Source organism: Pleurodeles waltl, chromosome 7 (assembly GCF_031143425.1).
Source record: "Pleurodeles waltl isolate 20211129_DDA chromosome 7, aPleWal1.hap1.20221129, whole genome shotgun sequence".
In the NCBI taxonomy this organism is placed as follows: domain Eukaryota; kingdom Metazoa; phylum Chordata; class Amphibia; order Caudata; family Salamandridae; genus Pleurodeles; species Pleurodeles waltl.
This window is the reverse complement of record NC_090446.1, coordinates 403,723,165-403,747,290: the sequence shown is the minus strand read 5'-3', so window position 1 is coordinate 403,747,290 and position 24,126 is coordinate 403,723,165.

Genomic DNA, 24,126 nt, shown 5'->3' with positions numbered 1-24,126 from the left:
CAGGTGAAAAGCGCGATATAGCCAATGAGTTTAAGCACATGTACAGTGTTATGTTTTTGATAGGTGATAGATTATATATGTATGAATGTAATTGTTTTATTTTTTTGAAGGAGAAAATTAATATGGAAGAAATGATACATGGGATGAACTTGTGTGATTACCATCTAAGGAACACAAAGGAAATCTTATATATGTAGGGTAAAAGTGTGTGGAGAGCATCTTTTTAGGTTAATGTGTGGAAGGGGTTTGAAGAGGTGTCTAATTGAGTTAGTTTCTGATTGGATTTTTAGATTTGGGTTGTCTTGAAGTGACTTTGGAGAAGATAGTTGCCTCATGAGAGGATTTCAAATAAGGGTAAGTATGTATGGTGATTGGTTGAGCATAGTGGTGTGAATTTCAGATGGGTTGATTTATTCTTTTGGATTATTTTAGGGGTTCCCTATTGATTAGTCCTGAAGAAGATCCATTGTAGAGCTGGGAATTGGCCCAAGAGGGGGTAGAAACGTCGACGATGATGCTTCAGCCTGGATCTGGTTATTACTTGTAGTGCTAATGAAGGACTAAAATGGGAATTTAATGTTGTTTGAATTCAAGATTGGTTCAATGCAGAAAAAGATTAACCATCAGGCTGTTTTGTAGTGTATTGTAAATAGATTGTTATGAGATTGACTATCTCTTTCTTCTTTTCTGATCACGAGCACTTGATCTATGCACTTTTTCTGTCCTTCAGTTTTGTGGTGTTTCGATAGGGGATGCTTTAGATTGAATTTTATGTCAATTTAGATTTTATTGTTTGTATATAAAATAATAAAGTAAGGTTTCCAATGATCATGTACCCATGCTTCATGTTAGTGTTAAGGGATGTTTCTGTTGTTGATTTTGTCTCCTATGGGGGCACTGTAGTTCTGTAACGAGTTTCTAGCCAACCCCCTGGGGTTATTTGGGTTACCCTCTGTGGTTTATACTATATACGGAGGAGGGAGCATCAAATGGCCCTGGTGGTGCGTAGAGCGGCTTAGGTTTTTGATCTGTAGTTGCCTACGGTGCCTGTCAGGCCTAATATCCTGACAGAGGTGCTTCAGCCGTGGGTTGCTACATCAGAGCCGATGTTACCCTTTAGGGTAGACAGTGGTTGTTATTGCTGCTACTTTATGATTCCAAAGAAGAACAAGAGTCTTCGCCCTATCTTGGATTTAAGGGACGTCAATCTCTTCCTCAAAAAGGAGAAATTCAAGATGCTCACTCTAGCTCAGGTCTTGTCTGCTCTAGGCTAGACCAAGGAGACTGGATGGTAGCATTGGACTTGCAGGATGCATATTTTCACATCCCAGTCCTGCCCGCCCACAGGCGTTACTTACAGTTAAAGGTGGGCCACGAGCACTTTCAGTTTACCGTGCTTCCTTTCGGTCTCACCAGTGCCCCTCGGGTGTACACCAAGATAATGGCGGTGGCAGCAGCTCATCTGCGCAGGTTGGGTATTTCAGTCTTCCCCTACCTCGACTGGCTGTTGAAGGCTCCTACGTCCCAGGCTCTCATCACCCACCTTCAGACTACGGCAGACCTCATGCATTCACTCAGGTTCACTATAAACCTGCGGGTCACAACTGACTCCCTTTCAGATGCTCCCTTTCATCGGAGCTGTTCTGGATACAGTGCAGTTCGGGTTTATCCTTCCGAGCAGCTAGTCCAGGATATTTAGGTTATGAAACAGATGTTTCGGCCTCTTTCCTGGATTTCGGTGAGACAGACTCTGAGGCTGTTGGAACTCATGGCTTCCTGCATTCTCCTAGTCAAAAATACCAGTTGGCATATGAGGGCTCTGCAGTGGGACCTGAAGTTCCAATGAGCAAAGCATTAGGGAAATCTTACCAACACCGTTCAGATCTCGGAGCGAACTGCAAAAGACCTGCAATGCTGGTTAGTGAACTGCGATTGGGTCAAAAGCAGACTCCTCTCCCTACCCCAACCAGATCTCACAGTAGTGAAAGATGTGTCACTTCTGGGATGGGGCGGCCATCTGAGAGAGGCGGAGTTCAGGGGCCTCTGATCTCCGGCGGAATCTGGACTCCATATCAACTTGTTGGAGCTCAGGCGATCTGACTGGCATTGAAAGTTTTTCATCCTGTTGTGAAAGGGAAGATAGTGCAGGTGTTCACAGACAACTCCACCGCAATGTGGTAGTGCAATAAGCAGGGCGGTGTGGGGTCGTGGACCCTATTTCAAGAGGCTGTGTGTCTCTGGAAAAGGCTGGAACAGCGGCGCATAACCATGGTGGTTCAACACCTTGTGGGTTCTCTGAACATCAGGGCGGATAAACTCAGCCGTCGATGCTTAGTGGATCACGAGTGGCATCTCCATCTGGAGGTGGCACAAGGACTCTTTCAGCAGTGGGGAGAGCCTTGGTTAGATCTGTTCGCCTTCGCAGAGAAGCACGATGTCAGCAGCATTGCACGTTGGAGTTTCGAAAGCAGCAATTGCTCTGCAATGCTTTTTGTTGCAAGTGGAGTTCAGGTCTCCTGTACGCTTTTCCACCCACACCACTCCCACCCAGAGTTCTCAAGGAGAACAAGAACGACGAGCCCACGTCATCCTAGTGGCTCCGGATTGGGCACGGAGAGTCTGGTATCCCGAGCTTCTCAAAATGAGCCTCAATTCTCTGATCAGGCTGCCCATTCAAGAGGCTACTCTGTTGCAGCAGCAGGGGATGGTTCACTGCACGAACCTGTCAACTCTGCGCCTGCATGCGTGGAGATTGAGTGGTGGCAATTGATTGCTTTTGACCTCCCTCCGAAGTCTGTAAAGTTATTTTGGCAGCCAGGCGTCCATCCACTAAAACGGTATATGCCTTCCGTTGGAAATGATTTGTATATCATTGTACAGAAAGGTCTATTGATTCTGTTTCTGCTTCTCTTTCTGATATTCTTCTCTTCATTCTTTCCCTTGCCCAGCAGGGTTCTGCCTTGGGGACTCTCAAGGGCTATCTTGCTGCCTTATCAGCATTTCTTCAGCTGCCTGATCAGTCTTCTCTATTTAAATCCCCCACTGTACATAGATTCCTCAAAGGGCTTGTCCACATGTTTCCCCCTACGCCCTTTGTTATGCCCCAATGGGACTTAAATCTGGTCCTCACATTTCTGATGTGTGCGCCCTTTGAGCCATTGCACAACTGTCCCCTTCGGCTTCTCACCATCAAGACAGCCTTCTTAGTGGCAATAACGTCTGCCAAGAGGGTAAATGAGATACAAGCCCTATCATCAAAGCCACCATATCTCACTATCTATCCAGACAAGGTGGTACTCCGAACTCATGCCTCTTTCCTGCCCAGAACATCACCCTGCGCACGTTCTTTGCTAACCATATCCCTCTAAAGAAGAGAAGCGACTCCATCGACTGGACCCAAAAAGAGCGTTGTCGGTCTACCTTGACCGCACAAAAGAGTTCCGGGTGGATGACCAACTCTTTGTGGGGTACGTTGGAGCAAAGAAGGGCCGGGCAGTGCAGAAGCAAACTGTTTCGTGCTGGGTCGTTCTCTGCATCAAAATCTGCTACGCATTGTCCAAGAAGCAGCCTCCTGAGGACTTGCGAGCTCATTTTGCCAGCGGCAAAGCTGTTACCACTACACTAGCTCGAGGCGTCCCAGTCCTGGAGATCTGTCAGGTGGCAACGGAGCATCTTTCCACAGGTTTGCAAAACATTACTGCGTGGACAGTCAGGTACGAAGAGATGGGCACTTTGCCGTTCAGTCTTACAGGACTTCTTAGTGCAAGGAGTAGTATCCGCAGCCCACCGCCAGCAGGTTATGGCTTGGGTATTCAAAGGTAAGGAATCTGTAGCTGGAAATCTCTATCAGATGAACAAGTTACTTACCTTCGGTAACACATTATCTGGTAGAGACTCTATCTAGCTGCAGATTCCTTACACCCACCCACTCCTCCCCGCTATGCGGATATATCTAGTAGGGTTAGGGTTCATCCCTTTCAGGGCCCTACTTTTTGCATGGACAAATTGTTCTATCTAGGAGTCTGCGCTCATGTGGATAAAAGAACTGACGTATGTGCGCCAGGGTGGTGCCTTTATAGGCGACCGTGACATCACAGACGGCTCCAACGACACTGACGAAGCCACGAGGAGCTAGACAACGCATGCAGATCCAAACTACACCACCCGACGGTGCGCACAGGGTATTGCTCAGCAAAAAGATTCCAGATTCGAAGCTAATGCCAGGGAATTCAAAGATAAGGAATCTGCACCTAGATAGAGTCTCTACCAGATAATGCGTTACTGAAGGTAAGTAACTTGTTCACCAACCTTTGAAATGTTGCAGGGGCATTCTTCAAACCAAACCAAAGGGCATCACTGTGAAGTGATAATTAGGTGTTGAGAATGCTGTATTTGGTTTTGTATCTTCAGAAAACTTGATCTGTCAATAGCCTGCAGCCAAGTCAAATGTACTGAGATACTTGGCTGCAGCCAAAGTATCTATTAGTTCATCTGTCCTTGACATTGGATGGACATCAATTCTAGTGACTGCATTGAGGCCTCTGTAATCAACACAAAACCTCATTTTTCTTTTTCCATTCTGGTACTGAGGCTTGAGTACCAAGACTACAGGTCTAGCCCAAGGGCTATCTGAAAGCTTAAGACTCTCAACTCAAGCATCTTTTGTACTTCTGCTTTGATGCATTCTCTGACATGGTCAGGCTGCCTATAGATTTTACTTTTTAAAGGCAGACTGTCACCTGTGTCAAAATCATGTTCACACCAGGTGGTTTGTCAGGTGTCACAGAGAAGAATTGAGATAATTGACTCAGAAGACTTCTGCTGTCAGATTGTTGCTGGTCAGTGAGGCAGTCAGCAAGGACTACTCCCTCCACTGAGCCATCAACTGGGTTGTGGGAGAATCGGTCGGGGAGAGGGTCACTCTCTTCTTCCTGACCTTCATCAGTGGCCGTGAGTAAAGTCATGTCCGCCCTGTCACAATAAAGCTTCAGGTGATTCACATGAAGCACCCTGGAGGGGGGGGTGTTCTAGGAGCGCCCAGGTCAACCAAATAGTTGACCTCACCCTTCTTCTCCACAATTGTGGTGGGACAACTCCCCTTATCTTGGAGTGTCCTGTGAGCTACAGGTTCCAGAATCCACACTTTCTGTCCTGGCTGATAAACAGTCAGCATAACCTTTTGGTCATGTCACGGCTTTTGCAGTTCTTGGCTGGCCTCAAGGTTTTTCATTGCCCTCTTTATGTACTCTGCTATTCTAGATCTTAGGCCTAGAGCATAATCTACTATGGCTTGCTTAAGGGGTTTGAGAGGTTGCTCCCAACTCTCTTTTTCAACAGTGAGTGGACCCCTAACTGGGTGCCCAAACAGAAGCTCAAATGGACTGCAGAACATTCCTTTCTGTGGATCTTCCCTGTAGGCGAAAAGGAGGCAAGGCAATAGGACATCCCATCTCCTCCTGAGTTTTTCAGAGTCCCATTATCATGTCTTTTAAGGTTTTGTTGGATCTCTAAACTAAACCATTTGTTTGTGGATGGTAAGGGGTGGGGCATTTGTATGTCACACCTCACTCCTTCCACATAGCTTTCAGGTATGCAGACATGAAGTTTGTACCTCTCTCTGATACCACCTCCTTATGAAAACCCACCCTGGAGAAAATTCCTAGGAGGGCCTTGGCCACTGCAGGGGCAGTAGTGGTGGTAAGGGAAATTGCTTCTGGGTACCGGGTGGCATGGTCCACCACCACCAGTATAAATCTATTCCCAGATGCAGTTGGGGGTCTAAGGGGGAAACAATGTCTATCCTCCACCCTCTAAAAGGGTACCCTGACCACTGGTAGTAGAATTAGGGGGTCCTTTGGAGTGTCATCTGTCTTGCCACTGGCTTGGCAGGTGTAGGAAGCTGGCTCTTTATATACTATATAAAAATGAGATATAGGGGGTGATTCTGACCGCGGCGGACGGCGGTCGCCGCCCGCCAAGCGGTTCCCGCCGAAAGACCGCTCCGCGGTCAAAAGACCCCGGCGGTCATTCTGGCTTTCCCACTGGGCCGGCGGGCGACTGCCGAAAGTCCACCCGCCAGCCCAGCGGGAAACACCCTTCCCATGAGGACGCCGGCTCAGAATGGAGCCTGCGGAGTGGGAAGGTGCGTCGCGAATTTCAGTGCCTGCAAAGCACTGAAATTCTTCGTGGGGCCCTCTTACGGGGGCCCCTGCAGTGCCCATGCCATTGGCATGGGCACTGCATGGGCCCCCAGGGGCCCCGCGGCACCCCCTACCGCCATCCTGTTCCTGGCCAGGAACCGGATGGCGGTAGGGGGTGTCAGAATCCCCATGGCGGCGGAGCGCGCTCCGCCGCCATGGAGGATTCTCAAGGGCAGCGGGAAGTCGGCGGTACACCGCCGACTTTCCGTTTCTGGCCGCGGCTGAACCGCCGCGGTCAGAATGCCCAGCGGTGCACCGCCAGCCTGTTGGCGGTGCTACCGCCGACCTCCGCCATGGCGGTAATTACCGCCAGGGTCAGAATGACCCCCATAGTGTCCACAGAGTTCAGGGGTTCACCAGAGGTTTAACAGTTGGTTCCTCCAAGGCCTGGGGGCTGCTGGTGCAGTGTTTATTAGGCGTTGGAAATCTTTGTCCTGAACTTCGCAGTCAGGGGGGTCCTCGGGATTCCCTTTGCAGGCATCAACGTGGAGGGATGGAGAGGTCAAACCAGGAAGGGAACTTGCTCACCACCGCCTGGGGATCTTCTATAGCTGGTTGGGCCACCTGGACATGGGCCGTGGGTGTCTGGTGCGGAGTGGTTAGGACTCGCGCATATGGAGTGAGGTGGGATTCCTTAGTTGTTGGTTTTTCTTAGACAGAGCCGCTGTCCTCAGGAGTTCTTGGTACTTTTGGGTGCAGGGCAGTCCTCTGGAGCTTGGCAGAGGTCGCTGGTCCAGCTGGACGCGTCAATGTGTTTTTGCAGGTTCTTTGAAGCAGGAGACAGGCCGGTGGGGCTGGGGCCAAAGCAGTTATCGTCTTCTAGAGGGGTGACTTACCTATGCCACAGGCAGTGGTTTGTGGGCATGGCACCCTGAGAGGGGTGCCTTGTAGACGTTGTCTTTTTCTCCCCACCATCAACACAGGCTGCAAGGCAGGGTACGTGTGCTGGGTCCCCTAAGGTGGTATAATACATGCTGTAGCCCTTTGAGACCTTCCCTGGCCATAGGGCCCATGTTACCATGGGTACCTTTACAAGGGGCTTAACTGTGTGCCAGGGTTTTGCCAATTGTGGAAACAAAGTTATAGTTTTTGGGAAAGAACACTGGGGCCTGGTTAGCAGGATCCCAGCACACTTTCAATCAAAGTTGGAATCAACACTAGGCAAAAAGTGTGGGGGGGTAGCCATGCCAACAGTGGCACTTTCCTACAACAGGTCACACAGGAGCAACAAAACTCCTTTGTGTCCTCAGACATATGAGTTCAGTGAAAGTGAGAGACAAGTGTGTCCCAAGTCTTGCTTTCTCCTAAATTGCCTACAAGACGGCATATAATGTGCTGAGGTCAATAAAAACTCCCTAAATTTTTTAGGAATTACCAATCTCCTGGTTGCACCAGGTTTGGGGTCCCTAGGGTCAGAATAAAGGATGCTGTTGTCCCAGTAGACTCTATGGGTCCCACTGATATCTCCTGCTTCCTGAGCAGCAGCTTGCTGTCTCAGGCTTTCCAGAGAAGGACAGGACTGCTGTCCCAGGCTGCGTTCCTACCTGGTGATGCCTCCTGCACTTAAGAGCTCAGCTGTATCGGCTTTCAGTTCCTCTGGAATAGGTTCAACCCAGGGGGCAGACTACTCTCCTTGAGCAGGGGGATCCTCACCTGAAGCCTGGACAGGGGGTAATTTCTTACCCCGTCTGCCTTTCTTTTTGGGAGTCTCCTGGGTCATTTTAAAAAGGCTCCAGTGCTCCTTTCTCTCCCTGTCTCTTGGCCTGTGCTCTTGTGGGTGCAGAGATATGCCTAGACACACACAGCAAGGACATCCAACTCTACTTCAGTCCAGGCTGAAGTCTCCAAATTATTGCAAAGCAAACACTCTACAGGAAGGTCAGAGGCTACTACAACTTTATTTGGGCCAGTAAACTACCCCTACCCCTGCCTAAGGTCTACAACAGCCATGGGGTGGCTCAGAGTGTTGTTGTGAGCATCAGTAACTTGGTACGGGTGACCAAGTAGTTGTTGTTCAGGGCACACCAGTTTTTAAGTCACCATTGTGACACGGGCACCTATGTCCCTGTAAGCCTAAGCCTCAACACCATTGAGGGGATGCTGCCTGTTCTTAGACCCATATTAAGGGGAAAAAACTGCTAGGTAGGGTGGCAAGATCAGTACCACCTTCAGAGACCAGTACTGCCCTAGTGGTCTCTCTGACTAATGCAGAGCCCACTGCAGTTCCCAAGGTGAACCCAGCTACACCCTTGGAGTGACTACTACTACCAGTGCTATTGCTAGGGGCACTAGGGGTAGAAGTGGTAGAGGTAATGACAGTAGCAGGCTTGGAGCTCTTTTTAGGCAGATGCTGTCACCTGCCCTATGGCCTTTTTGTTTACAGCCTCGTAACACCCATTTCCAAGGGAGAGGAGGTTGTACCCCTCTCCCACAGGAAATCCTTTGTTCTGCCTTCGCTTGGTTGAGCTGGTCAAGCAGCAGGAGGGCAGAATCTTGTCTGAGGGGCTGCCACAGTGTGGGTTGCTCGCACACCCTGAAAGACTTGTAGGAGCAATACTCTGGGGTCCTATAAGGAACCCCCAGAGTGCATGGAATCATGCCACCAATACTGGCATTAGTATTAGGGTATCATTCCAACATGTTTTATACAAAACATGCCTAGGTTCGGATTTACCAATATGTAGCTGGACTATAGGTAGTGACCTATGGCCAGTACATCGCTGAAATGGCTTTCCTGCACTTACGAAGTCCAGGGAGTTGGAACTGGAGGTCGTAGCGGCACCTCTGCTCTTGCTTGTGTGCCCACACACACAGGGACCTGCACCCTGCCCTTAGGCCTGAAAGGGCATACCATAGGGGTGACGTACAGTGACATGGTGTAGTGACCAGCAGTGAAAGGATGTATGCACCTTTTCACGCAGGCTGCAAATGGCAGGCCAGCAGACACAGTTTGCATGGGCTCCCATGGGTGGCATAATACATGCTCAAAAAAGAGGGATTGGGAGGAGTTATGGTCCAGTGTATATCCTCCTAATGGAAACGTCAAGAAATATATGATACACTGTTCCAACCAGACAGAACGGAAACTAATGGCGGGGGTCCTAAATTCTAGGAGCAAGAAACCTCACACATCCATAGGATGTCATGCTTCATTATCGGAACTGCTCCTCGTCAGACCGCCACTGCAATGTCTGACGGGCACCACCCCTGGTGGGGGGAGCTCTTTGCCGGAGATCTTTTTCAATGGTGGTGTCGTGACCCCAGAGGTGAATAAGTGACAGAGGAGATCAAAAGAAATCGTGGTTAAAATTGGCTCTCAAAACCGCCACTGGGTCAATAGTTTTATTAGACCAGATGGACGGTCAGGACCAAGGTTAAAAAGTATAGTCATAAGAGTGAACTAGAAATTAAGATCAATCACTCTATAGTAAAAGTAGCAAAGGGAGGAATTGGGGATTTTCCAAAGCCTGCCCTATCATGGGTCAACATGTTTCGCATCCTGGTGGTCCATACGGATCCAGTGATGCTTCATCAGGACCTAACTGACTATGTGTATCTCCTAATTATATGGGCCACATATGTTTCCTTAGTAAAGTGTACAGATTACTGAAGACCAGAGAGTATCTTGGAGAAGTAACAGTCACTTACATAAATGAGGAACCAATAATTCCTAACTGTCGCCCTGTGAATGAAAGTGCACAAGTTAAACAAGAGTAAGGGTGAGTCATTAACCAAATTAATAGAGGTTGAAAAAAACGGATATATATCGTGGGAAAAGAAGGCAACCGTGCTATGCAGTGAAAGTGTCAACTCGTGAACAACACGCATGCATTTACACATTGTACAGGCTCTAAATTAGAGAACAAGCTTCCTAGGAACACATAGACCAATGGTCCAGCGCAAATAAAGTCTAAAGAAGAGATATGAGAAAGTTAAACATGAGAGATAAAAAAAAAATTAGGTATCCAGGTAAGTAACGAGTATAGTAGCATGGAGATGTACTATGTAGGAGCAAAAATTGTAGTTCCTATTAAGAGGGCCACAAGGAGGTGCACAACGTTGTTAAGTCAAAAATAAAGGACCAGAAAGTAGTGAAAGTATCAACAATAAAGTCCTTCGACTACAATCAGTTAACAAGACAGAGAATAATATATACACGCTCCTAAAGATCAATGCAGGTAGCAGAAATAAAATACTATACTAACAAATGGACTAATAGACCGGTGAGTCAAAAAACAGAAAGTTTCAAGAAAGAAGTATACTCGATGGAATGCTATGTGCAGGCCCCTGTAGGAAGTGAAATAGGTCCCAACGTATACATTGAATACATTGAAATCCCCATTGGATTCTCAGGTATCCATGACAAAAAATAATCATAAATAACTGGCGGGAGAAAAACTCTTAGCGAGTTGCATCGAATAAAGATAAGGGAACAGTGTTCCAAGCCGAGTCCCGGGGAAGGGGGACTCGGATCATCTGTGTGATCGAATGGGTGCACTTACTTGGTAGAGCTGCTGAGGCCTGGTGGGAACCTACCCTGGTCTGTGGTTCCTGAAAAGTAAAGGGAACACCGGCCGGGTCGGTAATAAGCTCAGCGTTCCGGAAACAACGAATCAGTGTTTCCTGTATCGTAAAGGTCAGGCAGCCAGGCTGCGCCCGTGCGTTAGTCTACAATTCATAAAAAGTGAAAAAGGACTCTGACTAGAGTCCCTAGGAGTCAAAAGAAATGGAAGACGGACTCAAATAGTAAAAAGAGTCAACCTCGAAGGAGATGGAAAAGTAGGAGGCCATTAATGTAGTTAAATAGATAAATAGATAAATAGATAAATCGTCCCATAATAGAGAGATATCGGCAGAAATACCAATCCAACCAAAACAGTCAAAAGACCTATGGTAAAGGAGCCAACTCATGAAGTCAGAAATAATGGAAATTTAATATGCAAACATAGCATAGTAAAAAATCAGGAATTATACCTAAACTAATCTAAAGATCAAAGATGAGTTTACTTAGTTAAACTATTCCATGGAATATCATCATTCAATCCTTTTACATGAGTGCGTAGTTTGAACACCTATCGTTGTTCTAACTCAAATAGAGAGTCTGATGTGTTACGTGAGTCAATTTGAAGGACAACCCACCACATGTCATCAGGGCTATGTCTACTCTCAAGGAAGTGTAGGGCCAGTTTGGTTGTGGCTCTACCACATCTAATGTTGCTGCGGTGTTCATTGGTTCTAAGTTTCACTGCTCGTGTGGTCATCCCTATATATTGTAAATTACAAGGGCAGGTGATCATATAAACACAATTCTTTGTGTTGCAGTTAGTGTGTTTGACTAATTGCCATGTACCTATGGAATCAAATTCAATGGATTTTAACCGTTTGGTGAGGGCGCATGCATTGCAGGTACCACAAGGGAAGTGACCAGCCACAGGTGGGATACCCCATAGCGTTTGTAGTTGAGGTGGTGGATTGACAGGGCGAGGTCTGGTATGGACTAATAAATCCTTAACATTTGTGGTGCGTTTAAAAGCAAACAGAGGTTTGGGAATCTGTTCACCACCACTGAATAGAATAGACCATCTCTTATTCACAATTTTTTTAATGGAGTTGGAGAGTGGGGTAAAAGTCAATACACAGGTAAGTTTGGTGTCTGTGTTATGGGGAGTGGTCGATAGCAAATTGTCTCTGTTGCAGGATTTTGCCCGTTTATAGGCTGCCCTCACCACCGTGTCTGGATAGTGGCGATTGACAAGTTTGTTGGACAGGTCATTAGCTTGAGAATTGAACATGTGTACGGTACTACAGTTCCGTCGAAGTCGGAGGAACTGGCCGTAGGGTAGATTGTCTCTCAGTGCCTTCGGGTGGTGACTCTCATACAAGAGGAGACTGTTGCGATCTGTGTTTTTTTGGTAGGTATGAGTGTGTAATTTCCCACCCTCTATGCAAATCATGAGGTCCAGAAAAGGTATCTGAGTGTCAGAAACGGAGGATGTGAATTTCAAAAAGGGATTCAGTGTATTAATCCAAGTAGTGAATGATTGTACCTCCGAGAGAGAGCCCTGCCACACGATCAAGATGTCATCAATATACCTGCGCCAAAGTTTAATGTTGGCCTGAAAAGGATTCGTGTCAGGAAGTATGAACCGTGATTCAAAGTCAAACATATATAGGCAAGCGAGACTCAGGGCAAAGGTGCTACCCATTGATGTGCCGCGAGTCTGATGAAAAAGGAGATCCTCAAACTGGAAGAAATTTTCTTTCAAGGCGAGGGATGCACAGTGCATAATAAAATGTGCCGGAGTAGTAAGTGTTTGATTAGCAGAACAAAGAGCAGTTTCCACAACTTCTAGGGTAGCCTCTTGTGGGATGTTTGTATATAAGGCTTCGACATCCAGAGTGATAAGCGCGTGAACTTGAGTAGTTGAGTTGATAGTTTCAATCAAATTGAGGATGTCTTTAGTATCCTTTAGATACGTAGTAGATGTCTGGACAATGGGTTGTAAAAATTTGTCACAAAAGATGGAGATTAGTTTAGGTATAATTCCTGATTTTTTACTATGCTATGTTTGCATATTAAATTTCCATTATTTCTGACTTCATGAGTTGGCTCCTTTACCATAGGTCTTTTGACTGTTTTGGTTGGATTGGTATTTCTGCCGATATCTCTCTATTATGGGACGATTTATCTATTTATCTATTTAACTACATTAATGGCCTCCTACTTTTCCATCTCCTTCGAGGTTGACTCTTTTTACTATTTGAGTCCGTCTTTTATTTCTTTTGACTCCTAGGGACTCTAGTCGGAGTCCTTTTTCACTTTTTATGAATTGTAGACTAACGCACGGGCGCAGCCTGGCTGCCTGACCTTTACGATACAGGAAACACTGATTCGTTGTTTCCGGAACGCTGAGCTTATTACCGACCCGACCGGTGTTCCCTTTACTTTTCAGGAACCAGGGTAGGTTCCCGCCTGGCCTCAGCAGCTCTACCAAGTAAGTGCACCCATTCGATCACAGAAATGATCCGAGTCCCCCTTCCCCGGGACTCGGCTTGGAACGCTGTTCCCTTATCTTTATTCGATGCAACTCGCTAAGAGTTTTTCTCCCGCCAGTTATTTATGATTATTTTTTGTCATGGATACCTGAGAATCCAATGGGGATTTCAATGTATACGTTGGGACCTATTTCACTTCCTACAGGGGCCTGCACATAGCATTCCATCGAGTATACTTCTTTCTTGAAACTTTCTGTTTTTTGACTCACCGGTCTATTAGTCCATTTGTTAGTATAGTATTTTATTTCTGCTACCTGCATTGATCTTTAGGAGCGTGTATATATTATTCTCTGTCTTGTTAACTGATTGTTTGCCAGTCTACTGTCGAAGGACTTTATTGTTGATACTTTCACTACTTTCTGGTCCTTTATTTTTGACTTAACAACGTTGTGCACCACCTTGTGACCCTCTTAATAGGAACTACAATGTTTGCTCCTACATAGTACATCTCCATGCTACTATACTCGTTACTTACCTGGATACCTAATTGGTTTTTTATCTCTCGTGTTTAACTTTCTCATATCTCTTCTTTAGACTTTATTTGCGCTGGACCATTGGTCTATGTGTTCCTAGGAAGCTCGTTCTCTAATTTAGGACGGTAAGCCTGTACAATGTGTAAATGCATGCGTGTTGTTCACGAGTTGACACTTTCACTGCATAGCACGGTTGCCTTCTTTTCCCACGATATATATCCGTTTTTTTCAACCTCTATTAATTTGGTTAATGACTCACCCTTACTCTTGTTTAACTTGTGCACTTTCATTCACAGGGCGACAGTTAGGAATTATTGGTTCCTCATTTATGTAAGTGACTGTTACTTCTCCAAGATACTCTCTGGTCTTCAGTAATCTGTACACTTTACTAAGGAAACATATGTGGCCCATATAATTAGGAGATACACATAGGGCCTCATTCCGACCCTGGCGGTCATGGACCGCCAGGGCCGGGGACGGAGGAAACACCGCCAACAGGCTGGCGGTGCTTCAGGGGCAATTCTGACCGCGGCGGTAAAGCCGCGGTCAGAAAAGGGAAACCGGTGGTTTCCCGCCGGTTTTCCCCTGCCCCAGGGAATCCTCCACGGCGGCGCTGCATGCAGCGCCGCCATGGGATTCCGACCCCCTTCCCGCCAGCCTGTTCCTGGCGGTTTACACCGCCAGGAAGAGGCTGGCGGGAACGGGTGTCGTGGGGCCCCTGGGGGCCCCCTAACAGGGCCCCATTAAGATTTTCAGTGTCTGCAAAGCAGACACTGAAAATCGCGAAGGGTGCCACTGCACCCGTCGCACACCAGCAACTCCGCCGGCTCCATTCGGAGCCGGCTTCATCGTTGCTGGGGCTTTCCTGCTGGGCGGGCGGGCGGCCTTTTGGCGGTCGCCCGCCTGCCCAGCGGGAAAGTCAAAATGACCGCCGCGGTCATTTGACCGCGGTACGGTCTTTTGGCGGTATCCGCCCGGCGGGCGGTGCCCGCCGCCCGCCGGGGTTGGATTGACCCCCATAGTCATTTAGGTCCTGATGAAGCATCACTGGATCCGTATGGACCACCAGGATGCGAAACATGTTGACCCATGATAGGGCAAGCTTTGGAAAATCCCCAATTCCTCCCTTTGCTACTTTTACTATATAGTGATTGATCTTAATTTCTAGTTCACTCTTATGACTATACTTTTTAACCTTGGTCCTGACCGTCCATCTGGTCTAATAAAACTATTGACCCAGTGGCGGTTTTGAGAGCCAATTTTAACCACGATTTCTTTTGATCTCCTCTGTCACTTATTCACCTCTGGGGTCACGGCACCACCATTGAAAAAGATCTCCGGCAAAGAGCCCCCCCCACCAGGGGTGGTGCCCGTCAGACATTGCAGTGCCTGTCTGACGAGGAGCAGTTCCGATGATGAAGCATGACATCCTATGGATGTGTGAGGTTTCTTGCTCCTAGAATTTAGGACCCCCGCCATTAGTTTCCGTTCTGTCTGGTTGGAACAGTGTATCATATATTTCTTGGCATAATACATGCTGCAGCCCATGGGGGACACCTGGTGTACTACTGCCCTGGGTACCTAAATACCATATCCTAGGGACTTACATGGGTGCACCAATATGTCAATTGTGGGGTGTAAAGGGTACCAAGGCAAATTTAGAGGAGAGAGTACACTCACTGAGGTCCTGGTTAGCAGGGCCCCAGTGAAAACAGTCTAAACACACTGACAACAGGCAAAAAGTGTGATTAACCATTCCAAAAAGGGGGACTTTCGTACAACCGCCCTGGTAGACCAACAGCTCAAACTTCAGGCTAAATAAGAGGACTTGGAAATTCAGCCACAAGAACAAAATCCACATATGGGGGGGTCCCTCAGGGGTGCGGAAGGTGAGAACATCCTGAACTTCACCAAAGACCTTCTCCAGGCAATCCAAGGAGGCCTGAGAACAAGCCCTTACTCCTGGACAGAGCACACTGCATCATAGACATGGTTCGCTGCCCAAACAGCATCCCAGCCATTTTAACCAGGGTCCACTTCTTTCAGGAGAAATAAACCATCTTGATGGTGGCCCGGGGAAAGGCTGACCTTGTTTTTCACATTCACATGATACAAATGTCCCAGGATCCCTCCCCCCCTGTTGCTTAAAAAGAGAAGAGACTTTAAACCAGTCACAGAAAAACTGTGAGCAAGGATTAAAATGTCAATGGGCTTATCTTTTCGGGCTCCTCTTTCAATGGGACGGCAGACATCGCCCAGGCCGGTCCCGGATAGAAATTAAATGCATGCTGGGCCTTCCCGGTGAGCTCTCCGACTGGGAGTACTCGACCTACTCAACAGAGGGACATGAGGGTCTGCGCCCTGCCTGGAGTTCAGTTGGGGATTGGGGCTGCAGCAGTAAGATACAGGCTCTCCATGCAGCGAAGCCAGACATAATATCCCACATGCAGAATATGAAGCAGGAAGATTCTAAATCTTCTAACACGCCACTTTGACCACCTCTGTAACTTGTTTTATCTGAATTTTGACGATTTGTGGGCACAGTAAAATGGTGTTTTCTTTTTTTTTTTTTTGGCAGCGAGGCCCACAGACTTGGGACAGGACTTTCCCTTGCATATTGTTTTCTCTGGTACAGTGCCATAACTTAGATTTGTTCACTGTGTTCCACCTGTTGTAGGTCTCAACGTGGCTGACTGACTTTCATGGTTGCCACCTCCACCCCCCTTCCTACCCCCCATAATAGGACTTTGTTCCATTGAGGGTGACATCTCTATTGGGAATTATGGGTTTGAACGCCATCCTCCCAATGGAGAAACCCATCACGTTGGGCCCTGTTGGCCCGCCTCCTACAGCCTGGTTCAGTTCTCTCCCCTTTTTTCCTCCTATCTGCAGGCTTTTGAGACGGGTCAAGATAGGGGTGGGGATGCTCTATTCTCCCCCAGCTGAGTCACACAAGCTCTTACACTGCTTTCAAAGCGCACTGTGCACCTCTGCTGGGCCACAGGTTCTAACCCTGATGGTGGCGAGGGGGAGATCTGTGATGACTGTTCTTAATCTGTACGTCCTAAGCCAGACTCAGGACACTTTTTTATACAGGATACTCAAGGACCAACTGGTTCCTGCTCAAGGTGACCTAATAGTGAGGGGACTTTAATTTATTCTGGGACCATGACCTAGGTAGGACCTCATCACAATTTCAGGGCATTGGGGCCATGTCCGGGAGTTTACTGATGCAGGACTGACCGACGATTGACAATATCTATACCCATATACTAACGACTACACATTTTACTCCCACATCCACAGTTCCTATTCCTGTATCAAGCAAATCTTCCTCTCGCATTCTGTCCTAGGGGGCATTGAGGCGACCCACATTTCTGACATTTCAATCTCAGACCATGCCCACTTAGAGATCACACGGTTTCCATGCACAGCCTCCACACAGGGCCTCCTGTGCTGGCGCCTCAGCTCCTACGCGATCCAATAGACGTTCCTTCCATAAAGGAGGCAATCACCAAATACATTGAACTCAATGCCCTGCTTGATACTCCTCTCATATGCTTTGGGACGGTTTTAAGATGAATATCAGGGGTATGATATCTTCCATTTCTATACCCAGTACGCAAGAGGCCCACATATTCAAAGCTAACTTCACAGCTGAATTTGTGCCTTAGAGCGCTCAGCTAGGTAACACCCTACAGCAAGTGGTAAAAACCAGCTAGGAGCACATGGGGCAAATAAGGTGGACAGGTCTTTACTAGCTCTTAAACAAAAATATTATGAAGGGGTTGACAGGATGGGAACTCTCCTGACCTGCAGCCCACTCAAACATCTCCAAGTTGCAACCAGGGATTCCACATGGGCTATCAAAAAGCTAGACAAGCAGGGGGCATTCTGGATCTGCCATCAGAACCTCTATACCAACAACAGGGATGGCCCAGAGGCTATTGCTTCTCATCTCAGCAGCTGCCCATGGCCCTCCTTGGACCCACAGATTATGCAGGACCTTTAAGCTTCTTTCATGGCGGCTGAACTGAGTAGAGCTCTCAAGAGACTACCAACTGGGAAGAGGCCATGCCCAGATGGCATACCGGCCGAAGATCAGAAGAGGGCATAGTTTCAAAGAAGTCAGGAGTACAAACCTGGAGTCAGAAAAGGAGTTAACCACAGATAACTTAGTAATCAACATATCACAAAAGCTATTAACTCCTATCTAGATAAATATTCTTCAAAAAGGAACATCTCTCTTACCTACCTATCATTCTAATGAAGTGAAAGCTGAAATCAGCATTTTTAAGTTCATGCATACCCTCAATGCCAAAAACGTTTTGATAATGTCATTGAAGAACGAACAACCCAGGAAAAGGGGTCTTTGAAGAACTTAAAATCAAAAAGTACATTCATGGCAGCCACAAAGTATTGAATTCATTTGAGACTATAGTGAAAACAGAGACACGAAATGCATTCAAGCATCAAATTCAGCGTCACATGAACCTAAACAAAAAAGAGATGGGCGTTATCAAAAAAATTACATAGGATCCTACTATCACTTTATGTATGGCGAATAAAGAAGTCACCTTAGTAGTTCTGGATAAAGATTACTACTTAGAAAATGTCAACACACAAGTTTCTGATAGTTTGACCTACATGATGATCAATGAAAACCCTTCCAAAGAATTTCTGACGTTTTGGGGATCATTTTGAAAAATTACTTAGAAAGAGGTTCCATAACGATAACAGATAAAAGGTATTTAGTGCAACAATATCCCAAAACACCTACAATACACATGTTACTGACAATCCACGAAGATCTGAACGATCTACCATTCAGACCTACAGTGTCTGCTAAGGACTCCATCCATAAACCAGTGGGAAAATATTTGGTTCAGTATCTCCAATCTGGTGATCAATCCATGGGTTCCTAAATAAAGGGCACAACTGATTTTCTAAACAAATTGTCTAAAATCAAAATAAATGAAGATGAAAAGAAAACTCTTTTTTTATAGATGTGAAGCCTTTTCATACATCCATTCCTCAAGAGTTAGGACTCAATGCCATTGAGGAAATATTAATGATGACCAACGTGGAAGAAGACTTCAAAGTGTTTCTATTGGAACTCATGCATTTCACCTTATACCATAAGTGTTTTCAGTGGGACAGCAAATATTATCTTCAACTCACTGGAACTTCCATGGGCATTTGGGAAGATCTGTGCTATGCCAATTTGTTCACAAAGAAATTTGAAAAAAGATCACCTTTTGTCCTTAGAGAATTGGCAAAAAAAACTTGCCAGCTTACTGGAGAAACATTGATGACATATTCCTCTTATGGCGAGGAACTAGAAGAGAGCTGGTAGAAGCAATAGCCATCTTGAATTCTGTAAACAACCGAATAGGATTCACAAATAAAGTTAGCAAAAGTTGAATATTATTTTTGGATGTAGAAATCACCTTAAATGAGAACACAGTAAGTACTAACATCTGTGTAAAATCCACTGTTCGTAACAATTTGCTACACTTCAATAGCTTTCTCCAGCATGCTTTAAAAAACACTTACTATATTCACAATTACTATGCATAAAAAGGATTGTTTCGGACACATAAAAATATGAACAAGGACAAAGTGCAAAATGTGTAGGAAATTCAAAGAGAGAAAATATCCAGAGGACATTATTCAGGAAACTGTTACTAGGGTGAACAACAAAAGCAGGTCACACTTATTAGAGGAAAACAAACAAGCATGTGAGTCACCCAGAGTGGTATTCGTATCAAAGTATTCCACTGGAAGTTCCAAAATAAAGAAAATCTTTCTAAAACATTGGTCAGTGTTGCAAATGAAAGCAGATTTCAAGAGAATTTTTGAGCAACAACCGTTTTCCGCTTATGGACAATCTAAGAACTTGAAAGAATTATTACATTCTAAAATGGATAATGGCAACCAGAAGGCTATGGAAATCAAACATAAAGGCACTAACCCATGTTTAAATTGTAGTAATTGCAACAATATAATTAAAGGCACAGAAATAACCTATCCTCCAAAGGCACAAGAATCAAATTCAAAACTAATGCTACTTGTGAATCGCAAAATGCGATTCATATGTTAAAATGCAGGTGTGGTTTAGCATACGTGGATAAAACTGAGCATTAAATCAAAGCCAGAATATCTGAACATAAGAGCAATAGTTGAACAAGAAATGAAAAATCCACAGTAGCAGTACATTTTAACATGGGCATAATATCAGTCAATTATGTTTCACTGTATTGGAGATGGTGAAGATTTGGCGAAACCTTGACAACAGAAAATAACTGCTACGTAAGGAAACCTTTTAAATAAAGATACTGGATACTTTCGTACCAAAAGGAATGAATGACTGGGTGGAATACTCTTGTTTCATGTGAATAATTACATGGAGAGATAATACAGTTATATTACCATTGAAGATATAGGGGGTCATTCCGACCCTGGTGGTCCAAGACCGCCAGGGCCGGGGACCACGGAAGCACCGCCAACAGGCTGGCAGTGCTTCCCAGCCCATTCAGAAAAGGGGATCCGGATTTTCCCCTGCATGGGCTGAATCTCAATGGCGGCACTGCAAGCAGCGCCGCCATGGAGATTCCAACCCCCTTCCCGCCATCCTGTTTCTGGCGGTTTTTACTGCCAGGAACAGGATGGCGGGAACGGGTGTCGTGAGGCCCCTGGGGGCCCCTGCACTGCCCATGCCACAGGCATGGGCAGTGCAGGGGCCCCCTAACAGGGCCCCATAAAGATTTTCACTGTCTGCTTAGCAGTGAAAATCGCGACGGGTGCAACTGCACCCGTCGCACCCCTGCAACTCCGCCGGCTCCATTCGGAGCCGGCTTCCTTGTTGTAGGGCCTTTCCCGCTGGGCCGGCGGGCGCTCTTTTGGCGGTCGCCCGCCGGCCCAGCGGGAAAGCCAGAATGGCATCCGCGGTCTTCTGACCGCGGAACGGCCATTTGGCGGTTCCCGCCAGGGTCAGAATGACCCTCATAATGACAAACCAGTGACTTTCAAACCTGAACCAGTATCAGAAGCTTATATTACGGATGTTTCTTGTTGTTTTCGTTGGTTGTTTCCTTCTATGTCAATTTGTGATTATAACTTTGTTTCATAATTTGAAGATTGCCTTTGACATCTAAATTGTGACGGATATATACACTTGAACAATTAGCATGACCATTCTAAAATGGTGCCCTATTTTAGATACATACTCACCAGTCTCACCAGGTAGATGTACACCATTAAATTCACACTTCTGAAGTTCTGTTAGAATGTAAAAATCTTTAAACCTAATGCATTTCTGCTTGAGAACACACTGATTATTGATATGTTTTATACATGAGACCCAAATAATATAGATATGAGAGAATTAGTATGGAAATATATATTTTAGCAAATATTTATGACCATTTTAAAATGGCACTATCTTTCAGGTACATGCTTACCAGGCTGAACAAGGAGATGCACACTTATGAATAAATGAACGCACACTTATGAAGATTGATTGGATTTTAAATATCTTTGAACCAGTTGTGTTATGTTTAGAGGGCTCTTCCATCGAGGAACTAAGGAAGGGGAATGGTGTTAATTCCCCCTTCCGATGGTTGAGTCCGTGACGGCGGTAATTAGTGTCTTAATTGTTTAATGGTTTAATTGTTTAGCTAATAAATAGCCAGGGGAGGTTTTCCCCAGTGTGTGGAGCAACTAACCTTTTTGGAGTGCGTCTTGTTTATTGCTGCCGTTCCATGTGGATACACCACAGTTTGGCGATGAGGGAGGTCGGACCTGTTGGCTTTTTCCTTGTGGCTCTCCTGCTGTGTGCTGGAGGGGCCGTAAGGAGGAGTGCGTGCTGAAGTGCTCCTGTGTTTTATCTTCGACGCTGCCCGGCCCTCGGGGGAAGCTGCTGCCTCTGCTGCCTGTGTTGCTGGGGAACCTTCGGAGTTGTGTGTGGGTTTTCCCTGTTGCCTGGAAACCGCTTGGGGCGTGTCTAGCAGTGCCTGGAGGCTGCTGCTGAGTTTGTATGTGGCATTTTTTTTGCTGATGTCTGCTTCCTCATGGATTCTGCCCATGTTTTGTGTGTATCCTGTGTTCCAGGTTGCTGTTTTGCTCGGTGAGGGTTTTTTGTGTTTTTTCCCCCTCTTTCCGGGTGGTGCATCCTGCCCTCCATTTTTCTGGTGTCCTGGGAGGTGTTTTTTTTTTCCCTCCCATGGATGTGTTTCAGGAGTTTGGTGGAGCAGTGTGATTGCTGTTTCATTTAGTGTTTTTTTTTGGTGGTGTCGTTATGGCATATATCCCTGCATTGGAGCCTTTTGTCATTGATGGCCCTCCGTCTGCTCTCGCTGCCCGATGGAAGGAATGGGTGGATCGTTTGGAGACTTATTTTGCTGCAGCGGCTGTGGAGAATGATCAGCGCCGTCCCATGTTGTTACATCTTGGGGGTGCGGCGGTTCATAAGTTGGGCCGCTTAGTAGTGGAGGAGGGTCCGCCATACACTTATCAATTATTGAAACAGGCAATGACTGCGCATTTTGAACCTTTTGCTAATCCTGATTATGAACGGTTTCTTCTTCGACAAGCGAGGCAATTTCCGCATGAATCAGTGGATGCCTTTTACGCTAGACTGAAGGATTTGGCTTGCACTTGCACTTTGGTGGATGTTGAGGATGAAGTGCGTGCGCAGTTTATACACGGGTGTACCTCTGTGAAGTTAAGGGAACATATACTTCAAGTGCCTGGTATGTCAATGGTTAATATCCTCACATTGGGACGATCTAAAGAACTTTCTAAAGAGCGTGCAGCTCATATGGAAACAGCATTGCAGACTCAGGTGAAAGTGGAGCCGGTGAATGTTGTCACTACTACACCTGGGGAGAGAAGGAAGTATAAACCTCAGACTTCTATGTTGCCCTGTTTTTGTTATTCTTGCGGGGTCCTTTCCCTCATCAAGGGGTGTGTCCGGCGCAAGGCAAGACATGTTCTAATTGCCAGAAACTCAATCATTTTGCTAAAGTCTGCAAATCCATGTCCCGTTCTCGACCACAGAAGTTCAAGGCTGTTCATTCGGTGCAGCCAGGCGTTGTCATGGATGATGACGATCTGAATGATGATGAGAATGGTGAGGGTGCCGTTCATATGATCCATGCATTGCAGCCTGGTGGTCATCCTAGGAAGCGAGTGCCACGATCTCCAGTTTTGTTGGCTGGTTATAAAGTTGATGCGCTAATTGATACTGGTGCTTCCATCAATGTTATAGCAACTTCAGTTTTGCAGCGCATTCCTTTTCAGCCTCCTTTACGGCCTACAACAACTCAGGTTTTTACATTTGGGGGCATATTTATACTCTGTTTGCGCCGAATGTGCGTCAAAGATTTTGACGCACAATCGGCGCAAACTCTGCCCCATATTTATACTTTGACGTCCGACCCCGCGGGTGTCAAAATTCCACCATGTGCGTCATTTTTTGGAAGGGGGAACCAGCCTTGCGTTAATTATATGCAAGGTAGGCGTTCCCTTCCAAAAAATGACTTTAAGGCCTGTGCCCCATATTTATACTCTGATGTCATTTTGACGCACAGGAGGGGGTGGGCCTTAAAAAACTGTGCACAGCCTGATGGGCGCCGTTTTTTAACGCCTGGGTCAGGGCAGGCGTTAAGGGACCTGTGGGCTCGGAAGGAGCTCAGAGGTGCCCTCCCCTGCCCCCAGGGACACCCCCTGCCACCCTTTCCCACCCCAGGAGGACACCCAAGGATGGAGGGACCCATCCCAGGGAAGTAAAGGTAAGTTCAGGTAAGTATTTTATTCCGATTTTTTTTGTGGCATAGGGGGCCTGATTTGGGCCCCCTTACATGCCACTATGCCCAGTGACCATGCCCAGGGGACAATAGTCCCCTGGGCATGGCTATTGGGCAAGGGGGCATGACTCTTGTCTTTGCTAAGACAGGAGTCATGTCAATGGAGGTTGGGCGTCAAAAAAAATGGCGCAAACCGGTTTGAGGCCTGAATTTTGCATCAGACCTGACTTACCCCATTTTTTGACGCACAACCCCCATTTTCCCATACGCCGGCATTGCCTGGTGTGAGTCATTTTTTTTTACGCACACCAGTCTGCAGCGCCGGCTAACGTCATTCCATAAATAAGGCGCCCGCATGGCGCGTTGGAATGGCGTTAGCCGGCGGTAAAAATTTTGACGCACAACTGCGTTGCCGCAGTTGTGCGTCAAAAAGTATAAATATGGGCCTTGGATCTTCAAAGCCGTTGCCGTTGGTGGGGGTGTTTACTACGGTACTGTCTCATGAAGACCAGTCAATACCAGCAAAAGTGTTTGTTACCACCATGGGGTCAGACATGTTATTAAGTTGCCGGACTGCAGAACAACTTA